Below are 18,463 nucleotides of genomic sequence, written 5' to 3'. Positions count from 1 at the left end.
GCATATGGGACTACTAATTAAAATGGAGAAAGGGGTGTATCTTAAATGGAATGCCATAACTAAGTTTGAGAAAATATGGGGAGTCTGGCCAGGTGAGAGAAACTAGAGTGTTGAGAGTACACAGCCTGTGAAGGCGTCCATTAATGTTGTTGTGGGGGGTGGGACGAAGACGGGCTATGTTGTAAACATCTGATGTATTGTGTGACATCTCACTATTGTACGGTAAAAGGGAAGGGGGATGCGTTTTTGTATTGATTTGTTATGTATGCTTGTAAAACTGAACATTTTCAATACAAATTTATTTGATAAAAAAAAAGAAAACGGACAAACCACTTTAACTTCTTTAACCTCTAAGGGACAATAAGAACATTATAACATATTTGGTATTTTGAGGCTCTAAACCACCACAGTTTCTTATACACTATTGGCTTGGTGCCTCCAAATAGCTGCAAAGTAACTCTGGGGTCCCCACCTTTAGTAACCTGGTGGTAGATGTTCTTTAAAAATAGACACTTTCTGAATGTTTCTGCATCCTGTTTTGATCTGAATTATTGGATAATTGATTAATCTTAAAATCTGGTGCCATCATTCCATTATTTTGTTCTGCTGCTATACTTGACTAGAACAATACAAAAGATGTTGCCGAAATAAATGTGTTCTAAAGAAACCTCTATTACCATCTATGACAAGCACAAGTTTAGCCTCAACTTGATATATAAATACTCTCTAAAACCTTCTCACCACCCCATGAAAATTAATAGCCTAAAACTTTATCGTGAAAGGGAACTGAAATAATCTGCTTCCTGTCTGTAAAGGTATTAAAAGGCTCATGTTCAGCATTGAGTTCTTATGTTCAGAAGCTGCTTTTGAAATATAGTAATTACCATTGTTGATTTTATATTATATATATTATATATACCGGTATATTCTATATTATATTGCTGAAGCAAAAGCAGAGAACAGATCTGTGTGTTATTTGTATGCTCTTCAATACAGATAACTGAGAAGAGTTACCTAATGTTGCTAATTTATCACATTTATTAGTTACAAGTTTACAAGATTAGTTACAAGTTAAAATTAAGGGAACTCACAATTAAAGGGAACCTGTCATCACAAATTGGCCTAATAAACCACTAGCAGTATGTTGTCTGTCACAGGTGCTCCAGCGACCCATATCACTGGTCACAGGCTCACCTGTGCTCCTTGGTGCCCATTGGCACGGCGCTGGTGCCACTCATCTGTCCCCGTTCCGGATTCCCAACCGCAGTCCGTGCGCGTGCGTCCCCGTCTCCTAGAGCGTGCACGCGTTGGCTTCAGGTAATTTAAAGGGCCAGCACACCGTTAATTGGCGCTGGCCATTTTTCATAAGGCTATTTAAACCTGCCTCTTCCATCACACCCTGCCGGATCTTCATGCCTCGTGCCTTAGAGAAAGCTGTGTCTGATGCCCTGTGCTGTTATTGAGATTTCCCGTTGTGACCCCGGTTCCGTTCCTGACTGCGCTCCTCTGCCTCCTGCCCTGACCTGTTGCTACGTCCCCGACTCTGACCCTGTGCTGCCCGTCTTGAACTCCTGCCTGTCCCCGACTACGAGATTGCCTGCCATTTGTGTACCTGTACCTGTGGAACGACCTGGTGGTACCACGCCACAGCAAGTCCAACCCACTTTGCGGAGGGCTCTGCTGAAAACAGGGTACCACTTTATCTCCAGTCCCAGGTGTCGGCTTGTGTCATCGTCCGCAGTGGTTCAGAGGATCCACTACCTCTGAGCCTGACATTGTCAAGCAGCTTAGCAGCTTCTAGATGATGTTTCTTTCATGGCCCAGTGTGGTGCCATCATCCAGAAAATCAACTTTGAAGTGAGATGGAAATTGGATTGATGAAGTCAAGGAGGCGAAGAGTTTAACACTGATGTCAAGCTCTTCATGCCTTTAAATGCCCCATTCACTGTAATTGATGGTCCAGGGACATTATTGATCAGGTCACCTGAAGTCCAGCGCATGATGTCAATCACATGGGAGGAGGTGTTCAGTGATAGGGAGAGCTTGACTTTAATGTTAAACTCTCCACCTTCCTGACTTTATATATCTAATTTTAGTCACAATAACTCATGCAAAAACTGAACAGGCCGTTAAGAGTAAATTGCAGCCAGTTCCTGCAAATCCAATGTCCTTGATTAAATGATTATCACAGCAAGTATGACCAACTCTATAAAAGCAGACATTTTGGGACTGCTGGTATACAGGGGCATTCAGTGGTGGCACAATCCCAAGTAGGAAGGATATCAGCAATCATCCTTGAGAAGCAAATGCTTCTGATGAATCAGGGAAGGGTTATAAGACTTATAAGTGAGACATTTAAGACAGGTGACAATCTTTCAAGTAGATATTACAGTAAGTGTTGCACTGGCCATCGATCAGATATTGATGGCCAATTCTGTGGAGCGGGAATCTATGTTTTTAGCCAAGTAAGCGCCTTTAAGTTTGCAAAGTTGCTTCTAAACAAACTACAATAATTCTAGAACTCTGTCCTTTGGACAGACAAGACCAATGTGGAGATATTTGTGATATTGCCAAATTTGGCAGAAAACAGACTCAGCATATCAGCATAACTATTTCCTACAAACTGTCAAGCATGTGATAGAAGGGGGTGATTTGGGTTTGTTTTGCAGTTACAGGACCTAGGCACATTGCAGCGAGTCAACCATGAATTCCTCTTTACGTCACTGGCCTTTTTCGTTATTTGATTTCGATTTTTTGCTCCTCAACCTCAAAAATTCATAACTTTTTTATTTTCCCGTTTACAAATCTGTACAAAAGCTTGTATTCCACGCAAAAAATTGTCCTTCCTAGTGCCATTATTTAATATTCCATGCTGTGTACTGAAAAGCTGGATGTGGTGAAATTCAGCGAAAAAACACATTTTCATAATTTTCTTGTGGCTCTGTTTTTACAACTCCAAATGACACCTCAAATGTATTCTTTGGTTTGGTACAATCACAGTGATAGCAAATTTGTATAGATTTTATAATGTTTTTTAGATTTAAAAAAATTAAAACATTTTATACAAAAAAAGTCTTGATTTTGCCCAATTCTGTTGCTAATAACTTTTCCATACTTTGGTGTACGAAGCTGTGTAATGTGTCATGTTTTGCATAACAAGATGACATTTTCATTGCTACCATTTTTGGAATTGTACAATCTTTTAATCACTTTTTATTCAAAATTTTATACGAAATTTACAAAAAGGTGAAAAAGTGGCGATTCTGACATTTGGGCGCTATTTAATGTTACGGGTTTTACCACCAGTAATAACCATTTTTATATTTTGATCTGGCATTTTGGGACGCATCGATAAAAATAATTATACAAATATTGGGGGTCATTTACTAAGGGCCCGATTCGTGTTTTCCCGACGTGTTACCCGAATATTTCCGATTTGCGCCGATTTTCCCTGAAATGCCCCGAGTTTTTGGCGCACGCGATCGGATTGTGGCGCATCGGCGCTGGCATGCCCGGGGTGGAAATCGGGGGGCGTGGCCGAACGAAAACCCGATGGATTCGGAGAATCGACACGCGCTTTCCTTCACTCGGCCCGGCTTGGTGAACTTCAGTGCATTCAGCGCAGCAGCGACACCTGGTGGATGTCGGAGGAACTGCCTTAGTGAGTCGCCGGAAGACCCGAATCCACCGCAGAGAACGCGCTGCTGGATCGCGAATGGACCGGGTAAGTAAATCTGCCCCATTATGCGAGTTGTTATTGATTCTGATGTGAAATAGATAATTTAATGCATAGTGCACTTTAAATTTACTATAGGTTGATGACTTTGAGATCATATTTGATTATATGTGTATGGATGATTAATGTAAAGTATAAAAGAGAAGAAGTATGGTGGACTGTACATGCCCCGATAGAAGCTGAAAGAAAGCGAATCTCAAGTCAGGTAGGAGTCTCAGATGTTCGTGACTCTGAAACTATAACATTTGGTATTTGTAAGTTTTCAAGGCCTTTAAATGGTTTACACTGCCAGCGATCGCAAGTGTTAACGACGGATGTTTGCTGCATTAAGCCCGTGTGCCCTCTTCATAATAATCTCTTATATGTATCCAATAACTAAAGCTTGGCCAAAACAGCGTCCTGCTACAGAGCAATGATCCCAAGCACACCAGCACCAGAACTCTACAACAACATGGCTGAAAATCAATATTTTGCAATGGCCTCAATAAAAGTGAACACCTAAACCCAAATGTCTACTATAAAATAGACATTTTTTCCTGTGTATATGTATTAATGCTTGTTAATGAGTCTGACTGCCAAGACCCCAATGATTGTCAGAACAGGGGAATGCAAGCCCCCTTTGCTGTCCTGTGATACTGATTTAGTCCCATAGCATTCTATGGGGTGCAGGGCAAAAATATTTGCCTTTCAGAAGAGCTCACAGGTCAAGTCAGAATGGCAGGACAGCTAAGTGGACTTTTGGTCTCTCATTCTGCTGATTAAGGGGGGGGGGGGGGAGGTCCCAACAGTCTCAGCAATCAGACATTAATGTGTAGTATGGGGAAACCCCATTTGTGCATAAACAAATGGCCACAAACCTCAATGACCTAAAGAAATATTGTAAACAATCAGACACACTTCCCCCAGAATATTATGAAAGACTGACAGAATCATATAAGATATCGCTGAAGAAGGCCTTTCTACAAGCTATTGACTCATGGGGCAAACTAAGGTTTCCATGCATGGCTTTTCCATTGCCACCTAGTGGAATAAATTGTAGTCGTAGTTTCCTCATATGAAGACATTATTATAGAGATTTTTTTATAATATCCTGATCTGTAAAACCATTGAATTCAAGGGTTTATTTTTATCAAAAATAAAAGTGAATCTGTAGTGGCTTTTTGGGACACTAGACTACCGCATAGGTTAGGGAATATACAGTGGCCCACATTTATTACAGTGTTTGCGCCAGTTTTCTATCTGACTTAGCACTGAAAAGAACATGCAAACTACTTGACCATGTGTTTATAAGAGTCTGCTCTAGTTATTTGAGGGAAATGCTCAACATCTCATAAACTCCAGCTGCTATAAAGAAATGCAAGGTATTTTTAGAATCAACAGCTCAAAAATACAGAGGATAAGGTGGAAAACTCCAGGTACCACGAAAACATGTTTTATTTGTTCCCCAGTGTAATTGTTTTGTAATGAGGCCATGGGCAGCCTTCATACAGTGCTGCATAGAATTCTCCAATTCAGTTGATTCCTGTAACTTTTTCCTCTTGTCCCCCTGGCATTTTCGGTCAGACAAATGTGGCACAGACAGGAGGTACAATTGCAATGCAGGAACAGAGCGCCAGTTCACTTTTTTTCCACTCTTTTCTTTTTTTTAAAGGAAACCTACCATTTAGAATGGCAGGGGTAAGCTGTAAGTACCGAGCACCAGCTCAGGGTGAGCTGGTGCCGGTACTTACTTTTGTTAGTGTTATAAACCACGGTATCGCGGTTTTAACACTTTTTAAACTTTAGAGCAGGAGAGGCTTCGGCGCTGCGTGCGCGCCTACATAGGAAATAGCGGAGATGTTGCGCGCACGGTCGCGCGCAGCGCCGAAGCCTCTCCTGCTCTAAAGTTTAAAAAGTGTTAAAACCGCGATACCGTGGTTTATAACACTAACAAAAGTAAGTACCGGCACCAGCTCACCCTGAGCTGGTGCTCGGTACTTACAGCTTACCCCTGCCATTCTAAGTGGTAGGTTTCCTTTAAGTTTAATAACTTCTACCTAAGGAAAATACTTAAAGTTTCTGTCACATTTCAGGACCAATAATAATTTTATTTTTCTGTTTGAAGAGTGCTTGATTTTTTTGCATGATTTTGTGGAACTATTTGACTGCCAGAGGTGCACCAGCCATTAGGCAAGCTGAGCCTCTCAAGTCAGACAATACTACCTGTAGCAAGTTAGGGGGCAGCAGAGGTGCAGTCACCTGCTACCTGCTAAAAATAGTGTCTCTTCACACCCAGTGTAAATACAGGTGTAAATTACTGCATGGAGAACCCACCTTCTAAAACAAAAAACTGGTATATTTCCACTGCATAGGGTGGAGTGGGGGAGCCATTCTATAGCTCACCTCCTGCAGCAGAGAGTTTAGGTTCACCCCTGTTGACCCCTTTTCATTATCCTTTAATGTTAGCATTTTACCGCTCACGTAGAGCTCCAAAACTGCTCCCTGCCCACCACTAAATGGGTTGGGAGAAGATGCACCCCAATAACGTGATCTTGGGGAATTTTTTTTTTTTTGTAGTATGAGATCTAATTACACCTCTGATCCTAGACCATAAGAAACAATTTCACCATACAAAATCAGTTGAAGACATGATCAGGGAACTTCTAGATGAGTGGCATGGGTTAATAACATACTAGTGGTTTTTACACTGACCTTCACAAAAGGAAAGTTTGTTGTTCCCCAGTAACATTTATATAAATTGCCTTATGACAAGTTACGGTACTTCTCTTCATTTTTATTTTCTACTTATGAGCAGTCTTTTTGTACTTCCCTATTAAGGCATATGATTTCCTGATTGTATGAAGTGAGTCATTCAGTCGGACACGTCCTGCAATGGTCATTTACTAAACTGCAATAACTAAATTACAGAACAATTATACAGTTACACAGAAAACAAGCTACCAGATGACTGGAAAGCATACAAATCTATCCTGCCTTCACTAATGCATCTCGTGACAGAAGCGTATGTGGGGTACTATAGCGTGCTTATACACTTTCGGCAGCAGAAGTTGCACATTGTAGAGTAACAGAACATAGATAAAAATAATAGTTAAGTCACAATCCACAATAAGCCACTGATGAGGGTTTTTATTGAGGGTAATAGCAAATAAATAGTGACATATATATAGGTGTATGAATTAAAGGATTAGATCCCTTTTTCAGAGCCACCTGAGCACAAAAATCTACTGGACAATACAGATATAAACAGAGCGGGGGACATCCCGCCCCCTAATGTAGCTAAAAGGTGGCTGTGCTGGGGCAGGATTGTGCTGTGAACTTTCAGGCCTGGATTTTGCAAGTTATGGAGAGTGTACAGGCGCAGGACAGGAATGCCTTGCATAACGTCAGGATGGCTTGAAGAGGAAAATAATAGCAATTACTTGTGGATCACTAGTAATTTCTATTACTTCAAGGCTTGTACGGGTCAAAAAGTGGCACACAAGTCCTGTCAAATGTCGGCCAATGTTGCAAAAGTTCCGGGATAATAGACACAATGAAGACATATTACATGGTTGAAAAAAAAAACGGTCACAGTACAGGGATAATACACATAGTGATGTCACAGTACAAGGATAATACACAGTGATGTCACAGTACAGGGATAATACACATAGTGATGTCACAGTACAAGGATAATACACATAGTGATGTCACAGTACAGGGATAATACACATAGTGATGTCACTGTACAGGGATAATACACATAGTGATGTGCAACACCCTCGCCGATGCATGGCAGAGGAGTGGTTGCGAATACGTCCCCCCATGTAGCTTGCAGCCTGTGTAGGGTATGATCAACCCCACAGCAGGTCACTACATAACAAATACCTCACATAGATGGGCAATGCAGTGGTAGATCCTTCCTGGTAAGGCAGGAGTTAATTCTTTGAAGTGATGTAAGATGTGTCATCCAATCACATGTGTTACACTCTGGGGGACATTTACTATGGCGTTTCCGCCAGTTTTGTGGCGCTCTCACCACATGTTCTGCTCTCAGACCTATTTATTAGCTGTCGGGGACAGAAAAAATGACTTTTTCCGTCTGCTCCGACTCTTCTCCGAAAAGGGGCGTGGCTTTGGTGGAGTGGAAACTCAGACAAAATTAATATGTGTCACAGCCATTTTTGGGCGCTGTAAACTGGCGGAAAGTAGACCAAAAGAAAACTGGTCTAGCAGGGACTGTTGGACACATTTATGGTGCTCGGGACAGATTTTGGTCTCGGGGACAGAAAATGGTCTCGGCGCCAGAAATGTCTCTGCACAGCTCTACAATATTAAATGTGTATCTTCTTTCCGAGAGCAGGTCGGTAACAAAGCCAATGCAGACTCCGACACTTTAAGTAAATGTCCCCCTCTGTGTCTGTGAGCTGAGAGGTAATTGGAGGAGTAGCCACCACCTGACCAGTGGGAGTAACAAAACCCCTGGACAGGAAAGTTCTAGAGAACACTTCTAGAGTGCAGCTAGCACACCAGACCAAGAGCAGGTGAGCCCAGCTCCCTGCCTGAAGAGTGGAGCTAATAGCTAGTAGTGAGGAAAGGGGTATCATCCTACCTTTAAGGGTGATACCTGAAGCAATCCAGGATAAAGCTGAAGCATCCTTCTAGGACACAGCTATCTCCCAGCCTGCCTTTGCATCCAGGCTGATGATCTACATCCTGTGGCTCCCTGCATCTCAGCAATCTACCATTCTGTTAAAGGGAACCTACCACCACAAATCTACCTCTAAAGGTAGATCGGGTGGTAGGTGGATCAATGGGACGTGAGGATAGCCCTTTTAAGGGCTAATCCTCAAGTCCCCGCACTTTTTTTGGAACTTTTATCAAACTTTTATGGTAATTTTGTTATACGGCTACTGGGGCGTGGAGACGATCCTGCAGTCTGCGCATGTCGGACGAGGGCGCGCAGCTACGAGCAGCTGCGCGACGAAGATGGTGAGTAGGAGGAGAAAATAGGCTACCGGGGCGTGGAGTAGCCGCCTCGTGTAACCTCAGATGCGGCTACTCCACGCCCCAGTAGCAACTTTGATAAAAGTTCCAAAAAAAGTGCAGGGACGTGAGGATTAGCCCTTAAAAGGGCTATCCTCACATCCCATTGATCCACCTACCACCCGATCTACCTTTATAGGTAGATTTGTGGTGGCAGGTTCCCTTTAAGGCACGTTGCTGCTGTTCCTGTCGGTTCCAATAAAGAACTGTAAGTTGTTTTTGTTCAACGTCTGCCTCCGTCTGGTCCCTGCTACTACGGCTGTCACCATCACGGGCACCCTGTCCACCACACAGAGACTCATACTCTAGACACCAAAGGGTTTCCCCAGGGAGAACCGCTAAAGCAGCCTCTCCCTCATCATTTCTTGCCAACACCACCCTGCTGGAGACCTGCCAGGCTGTAGGACAGCCCTCCGGTTCCCCCATACCAAGCACCGTGACACTAGCGTGCCTAGGCCGCAACCGCCAGCCACTCAGGTACTGCGGGCCCCGGCTGACTCCAGGCCCCAAGAAAAGGCTAGGCCCCAGTGGGGGATGTTGCAGATGTCACAGTACAGGGATAACAAATACAGTGATGTCGCTGCCAAAGATAATACTCACAGTGATATTACAGTAGGTGATAGTCACAATGCAGGAATAACGCACACATTGATGTTACAATACAGGGTAATACACACAGTGATGTCACAGTACAGGGATAATTCACAAAGTGATGTCACAGTACATAGATAATACACACAATGATGTCACAGTACGATGGTAATACACATAGTACCCCGAAAAATACACACAGTGATGTCACAGGACAGGGATAACATACACTCATTAAAGGAGATTTATCATTAGTCTCTTAGAGCACTACTGTTCTAGTTCAACTTTCATTTTCCCATAGCTGTTTATTACATTAAAGCTGATCTCTGATTGGTTTCCATATACTACTATTCGGATCAGTCGGAACGTCCAACGGCACGCCCTCTAATTTGTGCTGCATGGAAGCCAATGCAGCTGCGCCAAAAAAAAAGGGTTGTGTGTGCAACGCATCCGCTACTTAAATACCTGTGCAAGCCATTTTCCCATTGAAGGATAGTGCACCGTCCAGAAAAAGTGCGTCGCAAAGCCTAAGTAAATGTGCCCCTATATCTCCATAGTAAAACCAAGTAAATCCAAACTTTTGTATATCCCTTTATCACTGATTGCTCTCTATATAAGTTGAAATGCCCCCCCCCCCCCCTCCTTAGTTGTTGAGTCCCATAGCAGCTACTATGCCTGCTACCCTGGTAGTTATGTGATATCCACCAAACAGAAAAGACTGTGAGCAAATACTAATTTACACAATACACAATAGTTTACATCATTCTATAAATATCATTCAGCCGGATTCTCTTTATTCTTCGTTTCTAAGGACGAACAGCATAACAAGTGCGGTTTAGCACTTATGTTTCACGTGATAACTAAAAGGAAGTGTTAAAGGGACAGTAACCTCACATGTATTTTTCTCTGATGTAGTCAAGAAAGGAAATGCTATCCATCTTATATCAGTGTATATTCACACAAAGCAGAATAAAACCACACCACTACCACACTGCAAAAAGACATGAGTGTGGTCAGTGTTGTACTGGGCCCCCAAGCCACCAAAGGATTATGTGTCAGAAAAACAAGGTCCAAGGAACATTTGTACCAAAAATTGGAAAATAAATAATAACTCACCTGAATAAATCAGTAGTCCCTTGTGTATACATAAAGAATGCCACCTTACTGACCAATATATATGATTTGTATTGTGTATTTTCAGCCTTCAGCTCTGCAGTCTCTAATATAGTTTTCAGTCCTGGTGGGAGGAGACCTAGCTGCTGTGACTTGCTGCTTCTATGTAATCTTACACCTCATTAAAGGGGTATTCTCGCATGGGCATTCACATTCAGTTTGATAAATCTGCCATATATAAACATTTCTTCAATTAGATGTTATTAAAAAAAATGTTCCTGTGTGAAGATAATTTCTCATAAATGTAGTCATTTTGTCCCTTAGAAACGAGATGGCTTCCTCGGATACGGCCACCTCTGCCTGAGAGATTGCACAAAGAAACAAAAGGTTTTGTATATGAAATGTCCGGGAGTTACTGCATGTCCCACAGCCGTCCTGATGGTAATGAACGCTGAAGCCAGGTGCCCAGGCAGGACTCTACAGCGCAAGTCTGGCCACCGCTGCCAGAGTGTGACGTGGTCGTATCCGAGGAAGCTATCTGGTTTCTAAGGGACAACATGGCTACATTTATGAGAAATTATCTTCACACAGGAACATTTTTTTTTAATAACATCCAATTGAAAAAATGTTTATATATGGAAGATTAGTGAAACTGAATCTGAATGCCCAGATGAGAATACCCCTTTAAGTTACTCTTTATCTTGCTAAAAATATGGAAGTCAATAGAGATTCCAGAAAGCAAGTAAATGTTAAACAATGAGTGCAAACATTGACATATAATGGCAGATGGAGGTATAGTTGTTGCCTCCATCTATACTATTGGATCCGCTGGAAAAGGTAGAATGGAAAGATTTAGCAAACACAGTATCGTATATGCAACACCCCTGCCAATGCATGGGTTGGGTCGATGTTGCGAAAATGCCCTTCTCTATGCTAGTAGCTATCTGGTGAGATTGATCACCTCACTAGGAGGTCTCTAACATGGGAAAATTAGTAATTGCAGCTTGAAGCCACTGCCTGGTAAGGCAAGAGTTAACATACGAAATGTTATTAACCAATGATATCCTTTGTACTATTGTAAAGTAAGCTGGAAGCTGGTTGGAGGGTGCTGCCACCTGACCAGGGGAGTATAAAAAAGGGCGGGAGCACATGGTCTTGGATTCTGGTCAGAGCAGAGACTCAGACCTCATAGTCAGGTCTTAAGCACATGTCAGCAAAGTCAGCTCCATCTTTAGAAGCCCAGCCTGAAGTAACTCTTCCTGGGGACCAACTATCTCCTACTAGCTTTCCAGCCTACTGATTCTGCTGCTGATGTTTGGCCGTTGCCTGCCGTTTGTAGTTGAATAAAGAACTGTAAATTGATTTGCACAATGTGCCTCTGTGTGATAAGGCTGCTTCCCCAACATGGGCTCCCCATCTTCCATCACCCAGGGGTTGCTCCAGGGAGAAACCTCCTTCATCAGCCTCTCCCTCCATCTTTTCTTGCACACACCACCTGCTGGAGACCTGCCAGGCTGAAGGCCCGTTGTCCGGTCCCAATACCAAGCACTGTGATCATGGGGGATGTTGCATATGTGCTCAGCGGAGGCAATAGAGGGCTATGGGGAGCGGATTCAGCATATTGCATCACTCCGCCACCCTTGCCAAGTGGATACATCACTCAACAGGAGAGGGGCACCCATAATGTCACTGTCCGTATAAAGACAATGGGAAAACAGCCCGTACATCGGCAGCAGCCGGTTTCTGCAGATTTACACTCCTCCCCCCACATTCAGGGGAAGGGTGGTCCCTGGGCGACATTTAAGGATACAGTGGGATATGTCTGTGCCATATGTTGTTAGGACACTTCGGAATCTCCCCCTATGTGTTTTTAATACGTATGGCTAAAAACGCAATGTAAACCCAGCCTCAATAAGAAGATAAGGAGCATGAAATAAGCAAATTGAGTGGAGAGGAAGACACTTTATCGTTTTAAAAAAGAGGACTGTGTTAGTATATTATGACTTGTAAGTGGTATTTTTGTGCAGTTAAGAAGGTTTACATAATATATAGATCATACCTTGCAAAGGCTCTAAAGTATCTGCTGATCTAGACATATGATGAAGGAAAGTTATTTGACCTTACAGACCAAGTCAACCTTCCTACTTTAAACATCGGACACATGCAAAGTACATAGATAGTATGTCTAGAGTACAGTACAGACAGTCCCCGGGTTACATACAAGATAGGGTGTGTAGGTTTGTTCTTAAGTTGAATTTGTATGTAAGTCGGAACTGTATACTTTATCATTGTAGCCCCAGACAGAATTTTTTGGGTCTCTGTCACAATTCTATTTTAAAAATGTTGGGTTGTCATAAAAAACAGGATTAACACTAAAGCTTCATTGCAGACATCATTTATAACTGTTATAGCTGTTTATTGTAGCCTAGGACTAAAGTACAGTAAATTACCAAAATCCAGAGGTCCGTTTGTAACTATGGGTCGTATGTAAGTCGGAGTTGGGGGACCGCCTGTATTGGGGTAGGGCCAACCCATAGGAAGAGGACTTGCATAAATGCCTTACAATGGTTGTCCAGAAGTTGAAAAATACGTCTGCTTCCGTCCAAAAACATCTACTCTCCTGACCATGGGTAGTAAGTGTTATTATTAGCTTCATTCATCTCTACACAAATGAATATTAATACTACATCTTCCATGTATCAATCAAGCAATAATTCACCGACAATGGTGCTTAGGACAACTAGGTCAACACTGTATTTATCAGGTTTACCAATACCTCTCTTATTCTAAAAAGACATTTGTGGGTCATCAGGCTACTGTGTGTCTGCATCTGGGCCAGTATGATATATATTCTAGAGAATCTATATTTGATGTAATAAAACAGCATAATTGGCCCAATAAGCTCTGATTCTTGTCACTGCCTCTACAGTAATGAATATTTGAGTCATATTGGGCCCCCTGCAAAATCCTTATATGGGCCCTCTTCTCTCCAGCAGCTTATCACAAGTACTTCCTCCATATCTACAGTATCTGGAACAAATCTCTCACATACAAACTACTTGATGTGATGGAGTTCACTAAACCAGTAAATGTGAGTCATGAGGTTACTTTAGCTCAGTCCATTATATCAATATTTTTTCTGGCCAAAATGCTGTGAAAATGCCCTGCTTTTTTATGGTAGCAGTGCACCCCCGCCCCTATCTTTATGTGCTCTTCACAAGCAGTCTGGCTGACCGTGCTTCCTACTATTATATAAGTTCTTAGACATAGGGGGGATTTATCGGTGCTTCAATGGCAGTATCAGGCACAGAAACAATAAAATAATCGCAACTGCCCACTGCAAGAATTCGGGATTATTATCCTGACTACGCCATGTTCATGCCATGCAGGCGTGTAGCACCGCAGCTCTGTGGAAAGGGTGCACAAGGGGCATTCCTGCCCAGTACCGGCACAGTTTTTAAAAACCAAAAAACTTTTGTTTGCAGGTTTTGACGCAAAACTACGCCAGGTCAGACCTGCATAGTTTTGCCCAGCAGCTATGAACCCCGATGGATACATCAAAAGGCCTAAGCACTCCATCACATTAACCTAAGCCTCTTGATGTATTCCCTGGGGGGGCGTGGCCTATATCATACGTTGGAGCACGAGCACCGGCGTAAGATAAATTCCGCCCATAGTCCATATCCTCAAAGTATAACTGCATCAGCTGTAGATGGCAGTGTCACACATCAACCATCCAAAAAGAGAGAGGACATTGTTGAATGCAATGAGGAAGGGGCTGACATTAACTATTTCAGTGCTACAGCTCCCTAGCAGTCATATGTCTGGGCAATATTCACATCTACTTTTATAGAGCAAATAACTTTGCCAGAACATTTAGGTCTGTAAAAGCTTTCTTGATAATTCCTTCAACATCTCCATATTAACAATAAGGAACTGTCAGAAGCAGAAAGACACAGATTTGTTCTGCCTAAAGTCAATTCTCTAAATCTCTTTATGGAAAGCCGGCCATGTCTGTACGTAAAGTCGGCCATGCCTCAGTTCTCCATCCTAGTTCTCCAAGGTTCATATAATCGGATTATCTGTTATCATCTTTTGGAAATCTGTGATTAAACCCATTAGGTCACCAGGATTTCAAACTGCACCTACACCTACACAATGTTCTGTATCTATTACTATTTACTTGCCTAAATATATGTCATTTTCGGTAAATTTCAAAACTTATACATAATTGGAAAAAATATAAAATTTTTTTTACAGAACCACAATAGTAACAGTAGAAATCAGCACATTTCAATATTAACAGTAGATATCAGCACATATCAATACTTACAGTCGATATCAGATGATCACGGAGAAGACAGATTTCCGCAGAGGGCCATGAATAAAAGCTCTATGTTCACTCTTCTGTCTGAAATCTAAAGACATCATCCACTGTAAGGAGTGTCCAAAACACTTCCAGAACACTTATCTTTTATATGGCTAAAACAGCAGATCCTCAGTCTATCAATAGAAATGTTACACTTCAATCCCCACCCTGATCTTCTAGTCCCATGCAAAAAGTCACTTACCAAGTAAACCCCGGACAGCGAGGAAATAAAACTTATCAGCAACTGGTCCTCATTTTTGATCCTAATGAATAATTACGCCAAAAGTATCCATCAGGGTAACAGTGCTGCCTGTGTGTGTAGATCTCACTACCAGGCACGAAGGGGAAAGAAGCCTCTCTGTGTACGAGCGATAGTGTTCTGTGAAGTGACAATCATCACCACTTCCTGTCTGTAACATTGTCTCTGCGCTTCTTTGGTCTCGAGTACATCATCCACACCCTAGTATAATTCACCTGCATCCTCTAAAGGGTGCACTGCACAATTCAACATGAGGAGCAGTCATTCCAAAACACAGACCCTTCCTCACAGAGTATCTGATTTCCCCCCTACCCCCCAAAATTCAAGTGTTAAAACTTATGTATATCTTACGTATATCTAATCACTGCACATGATAAGAGAATTAGAGAAGACGGCCTGCACCCCAAATCTATATGATCCCCCCTCTTATATTACTTGTATGTATTATAATATGATTAAACAGAAAAATTCTGACCATAATTTTCATTGACTTGTGACCACAGAGGTTTTACCATTTCCTTTCCTCTTTCTTGTATCTTTAGAAGTTTCCGTGTTACATTTCTTGTCAAGGTAAATGCTCTAGTTTCTTAAAATTAGATGAGATCAGAATATTTCATTACTTTTGTACAGGCAAGGCAATATTAAATAGGTTTTCAGGAGTAAAATATTGATATGCAATCCTAAAGGCTATTAACGTATATACTCGAGTATAAGCCGATCCAAGTAGAAGCCAAGGCACCTAATTTTACCACAAAAACCTGGTAAAACATGTATTTTTTTTACTTGAGTATAAGCTGAGTTTGGGGTTTCAGCAGATTTTTTGTGCTGAAAAACTAGGCTTATACTTGAGTATAAATTGTAAAACAAGCAGTTCCCCCATTACCATTAAAATCAAGCATAATAAACCAGTGATACTTATAGATCCAGGCAGTGTGACTATGGTTATCTTCTTATATGTTTTATCCATGGCCTCCTTTCTTCAAATCTGAACTTTTAAAATTATGCTAATGAGCCTGAATGGCTCCTGGGGGGTGTTACCAGAGCCCCTTCATGCTACAGACTCACAGGTGTGCAAGGAGAACTTCCTCCTGTGTGAGATTACAGCAGCCAGAGGGAGGGGGAAGTTCTGAGGGAGCAGAGAGATGGAGACAGTGTAACATCATGTGAAGCTACAGCAAGGAGAGGCTTTCAGGTTCATTAGCATCATATTAAAAGTTTATTCTGGAAGGAAGGTGGCCATGGATGTGCTTCTCCCTGCCCCATGCCTATGCACCTCCTAAAAACCGGTGAATGTTTACCCAAGTACGACTTTTACCAGGTCGGACCTGGCATAATTTCATCTGACATCACAGCACGGCCAGTAGATACATCATAAGGTCTAAACCTCAGAGGTTATCCACCTTGGTTTTGGGACTTTATCATATGCCAGCACACCACAAATCTGGTGGGTGTTTCCAGAGCCCCTCAGGTTCATTAGCATAAGTATAAAGGTTTACTTTAAAAGGAAACAAGCCATGGATAACAAATATAGACGATCACCACGCCACAGTGCCTGGATCTATGAGTAAGTGCCCTTGGTTTATCATGATGGATTTTGATGGTAGATTTTCATTAAAAGGGTTGTGAGAGTAAAACTCTGCAGAAGGGTTGGGAAGGGTTGTAAAAAAAAAAAAATAACAGCGGCTGGAAGTTGTTGAAGTTGAACAAACAGGAACAGGGATGGCAGGGTGGGGAAGGGAAGCTGGAAAAGGTAAGTAGAGGTTTATTTTTTTGTACTGCCTCCCAGCCCACTTACAAAGTTTTTATACTCTCTGACAACCCCTTTAAATAGTAATAAAATGAGGGGAGATGGAGAAGGACAGTAGGCCACTATATGAAGGGAGATGGAGAAGGTCACAATATGAGGGTAGATGGAGGAGGAAAGGAGGCCACAATATGAGGGGTGATGGAGAAGGTCACAATATGAGGGGAGATGGAGGAGGACAGGAGGACACTATATGAGGGGAGATGGAGGAGAACAGGAGACCACTATATGAGGGAGATGGAGGAGGACAGGAGGCCACTATATGAGGGAGATGGAGGAGGACAGGAGGCCACTATATGAGGGAGATGGAGGAGGACAGGAGGCCACTATATGAGGGAGATGGAGGAGGACAGGAGGCCACTATATGAGGGAGATGGAGGAGGACAGGAGGCCACTATATGAGGGAGATGGAGGAGGACAGGAGGCCACTATATGAGGGAGATGGAGGAGGACAGGAGGCCACTATATGAGGGAGATGGAGGAGGACAGTAGGCCACTATATGAGGGAGATGGAGGAGGACAGGAGGCCACTATATGAGGGAGATGGAGGAGGCCAGGAGGCCACTATATGAGGGGAGATGGAGGAGAACAGGAGGCCACTATATGAGGGGAGATGGAGGAGAACAGGAGGCCTATATATAAGGGAGATGGAGGAGGACAGGAGGCCACTATATGAGTGGAGATGGAGAACAGGAGGCCACTATATGAGGGAGATGGAGGAGAACAGGAGGCCACTATATGAGGGAGATGGAGGAGGACAGGAGGCCACTATTTGAGGGAGATGGAGGAGGACAGGAGGCCACTATATGAGGGGAGATGGAGGAGGACAGGAGGCCACTATATGAGGGAGATGGAGAACAGGAGGCCACTATATGAGGGGAGATGGAGGAGGACAGGAGGCCACTATATGAGGGGAGATGGAGGAGGACAGGAGGCCACTATATGAGGGGAGATGGAGGAGGACAGGAGGCCACTATATGAGGGGTGATGGAGGAGAACAGGAGGCCACAGGAGGCGGCTGGCCACAGGAAGGGGGCATTATATTATGTGGGCGCCATTAAGGTCGATATTATGATGTCCCAGGGCCTGGATAATGGTAGCGGTTTCTGAAAGGGGGGCTTTTTGTCTGTCTTTCTCTAGCCCAAAAGTTCAGGTTCAAATGCAACAACCTGATGACAGGTAGTGTAGTAGATAACTAGCCAAACCTCATGCTCCTCAGTAATGTGTGTGTGTGGGGGGGGGGGATGTTTTATTGCTTAACTCTTTATAACCTTAAAAGGTAAAGTATAGGTCAGAAGGTTATAAAGGGACACGTGTTTCCCATAAGCTCCTATGTACACATATAGCACACTCTCCACAGGGCCATGTAAATCCCGGAACAGTGGCTGGTGTAATACTACAGGAAGTTGTGTAAATCTTCCCCTATTATGTGTGATGTATGTATCATCACTGAGCAGCACGAAGAACACAGCAGAGCGGACATGGCCCATTCTCATTCTACCATTCTATTAGGGAACGTCCCACACGCGTCTAAGGACGTCCTCGCGCAATGACGTCACCCCCTTG

At 42.9% G+C, this 18,463-nt stretch overlaps 1 protein-coding gene across 2 annotated transcripts in view; it reads right to left on the bottom strand.

Annotated features, from left to right (window-relative positions):
* The window catches only part of ARHGAP9 (Rho GTPase activating protein 9), an 80,101-nt gene extending 64,790 nt beyond the window's left edge, over positions 1-15,311 (bottom strand). Inside the window, exons 1-2 of one of the 2 annotated variants that reach the window (XM_072134892.1) lie at positions 15,037-15,311; positions 14,799-14,883 (exon numbers count right to left, since the gene is read on the bottom strand). The gene's annotated coding sequence lies outside the window, so the exon portion shown is untranslated. The remainder of the gene's footprint in view (positions 1-14,798; positions 14,884-15,036) is intronic. The other variant, XM_072134891.1, reaches the window with a different exon arrangement.
* Positions 15,312-18,463: the final 3,152 nt, after the last annotated feature.

This window comes from Engystomops pustulosus, chromosome 2 (assembly GCF_040894005.1).
Source record: "Engystomops pustulosus chromosome 2, aEngPut4.maternal, whole genome shotgun sequence".
NCBI classification, from domain to species: Eukaryota; Metazoa; Chordata; class Amphibia; order Anura; family Leptodactylidae; genus Engystomops; species Engystomops pustulosus.
This window is presented reverse-complemented; position numbering and strand designations above follow the sequence as displayed.